We start from the raw sequence: 7,289 nt of genomic DNA on the forward strand, positions 1-7,289 counted from the left end.
TAAGCAATGCATCCATTGCTTTTAAGGGAAATTAGAAATAACCATCGATATTAAAGTGATGTTAAAGAGTAATAATTTTAAAGGCAAAATCATAATTCATAGCGATATAAAATGAACACGTCAAAGATTTCACTTCATTCATTCATTCATTCATTCAGGTACCAGTAAGATGATAAAACAGGTTGAAAGGAGGTTTCAAAAAGCAGGTACTTACATGGGCTGATACAAATGTGCTTAGTAGATGCAAAACTGGCTGGAGGGAGGGTGGTAGGGACAGTTTTCAAAATTCAATTGCGTGTTGTGGTAGGCAGAATCCTGAGATGCCTGCTCCCTGGTGCACATATTCTGTACAATCCCCTCCCCGTGAGGATGGGCGGGACTGTGGCTTTGATGGATTTCTCCTCCTGATTAGGTTACAGCAGGTAACAAGGGTGAAAGGATTTTGCAGATGTAATTAGATCTTTGAGACTTTGAATTAATCAAAAAAACAGATTATCCCTGAGTGAGGCTGACCTAATTAATCAAACTCTTAGAGACTACTGGACCCTTCTTGAAGGAAGAGAGTTGAAGTATGAGAGATTCTGCTGGCCTTTGAGAAGCAAACCTCGAGTTGGGGAGAAAGCCACATGGTAGGGAATGGCAAGGGGCCTCTAGAACCTGGGAAGTGACAGCCAGCAAGAAAGCAGGCTTCCATAACTGCACGATGAATTCTGCCAACCACCAGTGATCTTGGACAAGAAACCTGAACCACAGATAAGACCAGGCCAACACCTTGATGTCAGTCTGCAGAAACCCTGGGCAGAAGCCCCAGCTAAACTGTGCCTGGACTCCTGACCCACAGAAAACCCAAGATGATACATGAATCTTACAGGAAGCTGTTCAACTTGTGGTAGTTTGTTAAACAGCAAAAGTAAACTCATACATGTCAACAAAAAAGAAGTCTTCGTATTGCTATGGGTAAGCTACAGCTTACAAAGCTGTAAATGGCTCAAGGCAATCAAAGGTGCAGAGGCCCCAGAATCAATCTGGAAGACAACACCTAGGTTTTCATTGGATGAGTTCAGTAATCCATGCGGTTCTTCCGATGAGAAATATCTCATTTGGTAAAGCGCCTGTTTCATAGACAAGACTGCTTGATTTTTTTTTTTTTTTAATTTGAAGAAAACTATTTTTGTTTTTCTCTGGAATGGATTTAGACTCCACTTTAATTTGTTTTTCTGAGCATGTGAGGGGGTTCGGGGTAGCTAGCCACCAGGAGCAACAGAGTGCAAACCAAAAAAGCCTTCAGAAAGCACCAGCAGGTCTGAGTACCACGCACCAGTCACTGTTGAGAAAACGGAACTGGGCAAAATCCAACCTGGACCGTGAGGCTGATGTTCCACGTGCAGTGAAAGCTGAGGCTGACTTCATCCACTGATCCATTATTCAAATAAATAAACAAACAAATAAATAAATAACCAAACAAATCCAGCGCCCCACCTGGTTCTAGACAGGGAGACAGTGACCCAAGGACACCACACGCTCCACAACCTCACAGAGTTTACATTCTAAAGGACCCCAAATAACCCAGATTTGGAGATCTACACGGAAAAGTACCAGATCTGGAGAACTATAGTGATATTTGACCACAGCGTTTAGCCGTGAAGACTTTCTGGAGGGTAAAGGTTGAGACCATATCCCTGTGGGTAGAGTTTCAGAGACAATTCAGTTGCTAATCATGCTAGGAAGAGGCATAGAGATCCAGGCATAGAGAAGGAGGGCGACGTCTCCAGGCACCTCACCTGGTGCGCAGGTGCCAGACCCCTAAGGAAATACAGATTTGACCCCTGGTGTTGGGTTCAGCCTCAGTGGCCACATGGAGGCTACCCTGCACCCCTGGACAAATAAACACAGAAAATATAAGGTAATGCAATACGTCCTATTGTGTTGCTCTGTTTAACTCTGTAGTTAGTAATGATAATTACAGCTTACACGTGGAAGCGCTTTGCATATAGTAACTTACTTGATGTTCCTAATAACCCATCGAGGTGGGTGTTATTATTACTCCGGTGCTATAGATGAGGAAGCTGACGCAGAGAAAGGTTCAGTGACTTCTGCGCAGTCGCACAGCTGGTGAGTGCCAGAGCCGGGACTCCAGCCCAGACAGTCTGGCACCAGAGTCCCAGCTCTTCACCTTCACAGGGAACGTCTTTGTAATAAGGGTTCCCTTGGGCACGGGCAGGAACCACCGCCGGGAGTAGTTCTGAAGCATACTCTGCCTTGCAATTTACCTCCATCGCCCCAAAGCTCCATTTCCTCAGGAGCAGGAGTCTGTCTTCAGCTGGACGACAGGAAATTAAGGGATTTTTATCTTCTCCTCCGGCCACAGTGTGGGGGCGTGCTGATTGTACATCAGGTAAAACCAAGAGTTATTTTACCATCCTCTCAAATCTGTCATCTACTTAAAAATGCTTTTTTCCTCATCTCTGCGCCTCGGCTTTCCTGCTGGAGATGCAGTTTCTCCTCTGGCTGTCCCGTCTAAAATACATACTGCTCTTCTCCCGACGAGGATTCAACCCCGGCCCGAGCTCGGGGACGGTGATCCCCTGCAGCTGTCCACGAACACTAACTAATACAAAGGATGGCTGAGGGTTTCAAGTTTCCTGTTTACAGCCACCATCCAATGGGGATCTTTCTGGGAGAAACTGAGACTGGCAACAAATTAACAAGGGTTCGGTTATTTTACAGGGGAGAACAATGGTTCCTCTGACCACTTTTGATTCATTCCATCTCTGGTTTCCATGGAGCATCAGAAAAGGATCTATGTGTGCGTCAGGACAGCAGACGGACGGAAGCGGCCCGGGGCAAACAGGAGAGGAAGCTTCTGCCTCATGCGTCTCCATCCGAAAGTGAGTTTTCCCCAGCACTGGGTATTCAGTTCCTGAGTTCCGGAATTGGCGGGCTGCTCTGCCTGGGGAAATGACAATGACCGGGCGGGGTAACACAGCCCCCATTCCCGTGGTTGCTTTCTTCCCTTCTCAGAAGACCTTTGCCCCTGAGCTGCGGTCCCTTTACAGGTTTATGCTTGCTGCCGTCTTTCCCCTTTATAGCCACTTGCTGGAAAATCTATGTGGGAAATCAGAGGTGCCTGCTGAACCGCCTCTGGCGGGGGAAGCCAGTTGAAGAATTTTCGGAGGCTGACTCTGGAACGTACGGGTACTACCACGCTTTGGCTGCCCAGAACGCCTTCCCGCTTCTTTTCACAGCTCCACGCCCCTTCTCAGTCATGTGATTTTAGAAGGCTTAGACCGTTGGCTCAGGAGCAGAGCATGTGATTTAGGATCAGCCAATCACTGCATTGCATTTTCTTGGCCGCCAATGATTGGTTCACTGATAACCATGTGACTTAATTAGAGCCATTTAAAGAGGCAGTAAGACTTTCGGTGGGAATTCTAGGAAGGAGATTCTCGCTCAATTCTTGCTGAACTTGAATGAGGTTGGAAGTTGGAGACCTGGTAACCATTATAGATAATCGGGGAGCTGTGGTCTTTGAATATGATCAAGTCAGGAAGAGAGAGAGACGCTGACTCTTGAGAACAGTACCTGAGCCCCTGAATCAGCCTATGTCTGAGCAAGTCCTGTTTCCGGACACTTGGCTACGTGATTCAATACCATTTCCTTCGGGCTTGCACTGTCTCAGGTTGCATTTTGTGTCTTGCAACTGAAAGAGTTGCCTGTTTCCCTGTAGGGATAGTTGAAGGAAGCTCCGAGAATAAAAGCTGCTTCAGCCAGGAAAGCAGTCCTCGCCTGAGGGTATTTGTCCCTTTACATTTATCATGAGAAAGCAAAATCTGCAAAATATGCTTTTAGAGCCATTAGCCTTCCTGTTTCCTTCCATCTAAAACTGTTATTTTGGGGGGAGGGGGCGGAAATCTGTCCAGTTTATTCATCAGGTTATTGGTGGGCTTCCCTTAAAGTGAACAGACATGGGTTGAAATCCTCAATAAAACTCTAGCATGTCTTTTTTTGGTCACCATGCCTTTTAAATGCTTATGTTATCTCAATTACACCATCTTTTTAGCTAAGAGATGGCGTATGAAGACATTTGGCAGGGGACCCAGAATCACCTGAATCCCACCTTGGCCTTCCGACCCCGGCTCTCCACAGTGCCCCAGGGGAGCAGTAAGTAAATTATTTTTAGAGAGCGCTTTGATCCAAAACCTTAATGGAAATTCAAGTAAGTAAGGTTGGACCTCATGTTCTTTCTCTTTATTGTTCAGTTCCAATTCTCAGATATAACCAGTCCATTGACCTAGACCTTTCCTTTTCTGGGAGAGCTAAGCCTGAAAACCTAGTTATGTTTAGGTTTGCAGACATGCAATCAGCGTAAGACACTCCATCTTGGGTCCAACCTTGGCCAAGCCAAGAGCTCTGAACATGCTTCTGATGAGAAGGTGAATGTGCCCAAGGAAAGAGGAAGTGAAGGGGTGGGGAGAGGGGCATCTAGGGTTGCCCTGCCATTCTGGCCACAAGGAAGGCAAAGAAAAAAAACTATTCCTCTATTACATGTGCTATAACCTTATTTCTGTTGAAATGTCCACCTTTGGAGAATGTGAGCCAATACATGTCTTGGAACTAATCTGACCCATACTCCCTCAGAGCAGAACAAAGCAGGAGGTAAAAAGAGAATTTCTGAAAGCTTGTTCTTAATAGTTACCGTTATCATATTAGGATAATGCTGGCTATGATAACAAATCATCTCTAGAATTCCAACAGCCTAACACAAGTGTACTTTTAAAAAATTTTTTATTTTTTAACATTTGTGGTTTTTAGAGAGAGAGAGAGAGAGAGTGGGGGGGAAGGGCAGAGAGAGACAGAGAGAGAGAATCCCAAGCAGGCTTGGAGCCGTCAGTGCAGAGCCCAGCACAGGGGCTCCATCCTACAAACTGTAAGATCATGACCTGAGCTGAAATCAAGAGTCAGACGCTTGACTGAGCCATCCAGTCGCCCCAAGTTCCTTCAGTCTTAAGGCTTTCCTTGAAGGCTAACCACTTCAAGGTTATGGTTTTCAACTTTAAGTGCGCTTTGTTGTTACCCGAAGAGCTTGGCAATGCTAATAGGTGGGCCCCACTCCCGGAGATTCCTATTTCACTGCTTTGAGCAGCAGCTTGGGCACCAGTAAGTTTAAGATTCCCCCCGAGGAGTACAAAGTGCAATCGGTATTTCTCTAGGGCGTTGCCAGAGGGCCATTGTTTCAATGTGTGGTCCTCAGACCAGCAGCAACAGCATTTGGGAACTTATACAACTTGCAGATTCTCAGATCTCAACCAGATTTGTGGAATAAGAACTCCAGGGTGAGACCCAGCAATCTGTGCTTTAATAGCCTTCCAATTGATTCTGATGCATATTCAAGTTTGAGAATCAGTGCCCTAGTTGTCTCATCAAAGAGCCTCAAAGTTCTCTGCATCCAGGTGGAAGAGGAGAGAGGGAGTTTGAAGGAGCACGCATGCTGCTTAACTACCTTGGACTGGCTGTGACCTCATAGTCTCTTGGCGATATCTAGTCCCATGGGTCCAGCTAGAGGTAGAGAGGACGGGGAAATGGGATCCGGGCTAGGCAGTCTGTTCCTGCCATAATCATACATTCTTGAGTTGTCTATACTGACCCTGAATTCCACACTGATTCAGGATGGAAGAAAAATGAAAGGCAATTCCAAGTTCTACGTGTAACATGAATGGTCAAGTCTCCTAAGACTAAACAAAAACCCAGAAAATGATATGCAAATTATTTATTTTGATATAGGATAGTATGGGTTCATTTGGACAGAAAAATTAACACAAAAAACTTTCACAAATTTATAAGCAATATATCCCATCTTAAAATAGCAATTCTTCATTAAAGTGATAAAATCTCTTGAGTTCTCATTCCAATTAGATCTCTCTGTGATACATCGTGTGTCCATTCACTTCCCCCAACAGCTCAACAGCAACTCTGAGGCAGAGATAGACAGAAGACTGGATCTGTAGGCACAAGATCCTTTCAGAAGCCAATCCAGAAGGAATCTCCCCACCCAAGACTCCACTATGCTGCAATGGAGAGAAGAAAGACATTGAAGTCAGGCAGTTGGTGATTCGGTATCCTGGCTTTGCCATTTCCTTCCTGTGTAACCTTGGGTGAGATGCTTAACCTCTCTGAGCCTCAGGTTCCTCTTCTATGAAAGAGATAAAAAGTCCTCATTTGTAGAACTCTGGGGACAACTACAGGAAAAAACATAGGTAAAGAGGCCTAATATATCTTAGGTCTTCTAATCCCTAAATTCTCTCCAAACATTCAGGATGGGAATAGGCCAATAGAACACACGCAGATGACATAGGCCACATTGTGGTCTCCATTCCAGGAGAATGCCATCTGGTTGAGTTTCGGCTGCCTTATGATGACAAAAAGAATTCAGGCCATTGTTGTCTCCAACAGGACACATACAGGAGAAGCACTGAAGATGCTTTGAGATTGTCTGAGGGTGGCTAGATACAACCTATTCTTATTAAAGCTATTTATAGTGAGAAGCCTTTCAGGTCAGGCCTGCCTTTCCAGTCTGCCTCATTGGCAAGGTGATGGGCTCTGAGCTCTGTTTGTTATATGTTGCTCGTGGTTTCTATTGGTTCTGGCTTTGGTGGTTTGTTTCATTCACACTAGATGCCAAGGGGACCATATGGCCCAGTGAGCTAAGGAACAGCCTGGATATCCGGGGACTTTGTGCTGTCTGTGACACTTCAGAAAGTGACTCAGCCAGTGGTAACAGAAAAAAGAGAACCTGTGACTATTTCATCCATTTGAGCACAGAGACAACTCTAGCCATTTGAATGCTTAACGTATACACCAACCCCTTGAAAGCTAAAGTCTAATTTGGGCTCCATGATTCTAGAGGTCGAGGAGCCAGGGAGGGGCTGGAGGGGGGTGACACCAGGCAACTACTGGCACTTACAATGTTGTGCATCCAAAATAAAATAGATAGTTCCTAGATGTTTTTAACATCCAGATCTCAGAGTCAGTTCAGAGCTCATAACAATACAATGACAACTGGAATAAAATCGTATGTGGACAGTGCCTTCCAATTTACAGAACATTTTTATACAGCGTCGGGAAGTCGATCCTTACCATTTCTTGGGAGCACATAAGTTATCACACTTATTTGTCTTGGTCAGAGATCCTTTGGTGGCATGGAATATTTACCCACTCCAAGCTACCAATTGCATGTGTGATAGTCAGACGGCAGCACTAAGTAACGCAGCCCTGCGTCAAAGTGGCATTTT

The 7,289-nt window shown here is 45.2% G+C and overlaps 1 long non-coding RNA gene across 1 annotated transcript; it reads left to right on the forward strand.

Annotated features, from left to right (window-relative positions):
• Positions 1-2,160: 2,160 nt before the first annotated feature.
• LOC109279188 (uncharacterized) lies at positions 2,161-7,082 on the forward strand. Its single transcript, XR_002086066.2, has 4 exons — positions 2,161-2,395; positions 2,728-2,888; positions 4,061-4,161; positions 5,958-7,082. It is a non-coding gene; the product is annotated as an uncharacterized LOC109279188 (long non-coding RNA).
• Positions 7,083-7,289: the final 207 nt, after the last annotated feature.

Source organism: Panthera pardus, unplaced genomic scaffold, assembly GCF_024362965.1.
Source record: "Panthera pardus isolate Hobbes unplaced genomic scaffold, ASM2436296v1 HiC_scaffold_12, whole genome shotgun sequence".
Classification (NCBI taxonomy): domain Eukaryota; kingdom Metazoa; phylum Chordata; class Mammalia; order Carnivora; family Felidae; genus Panthera; species Panthera pardus.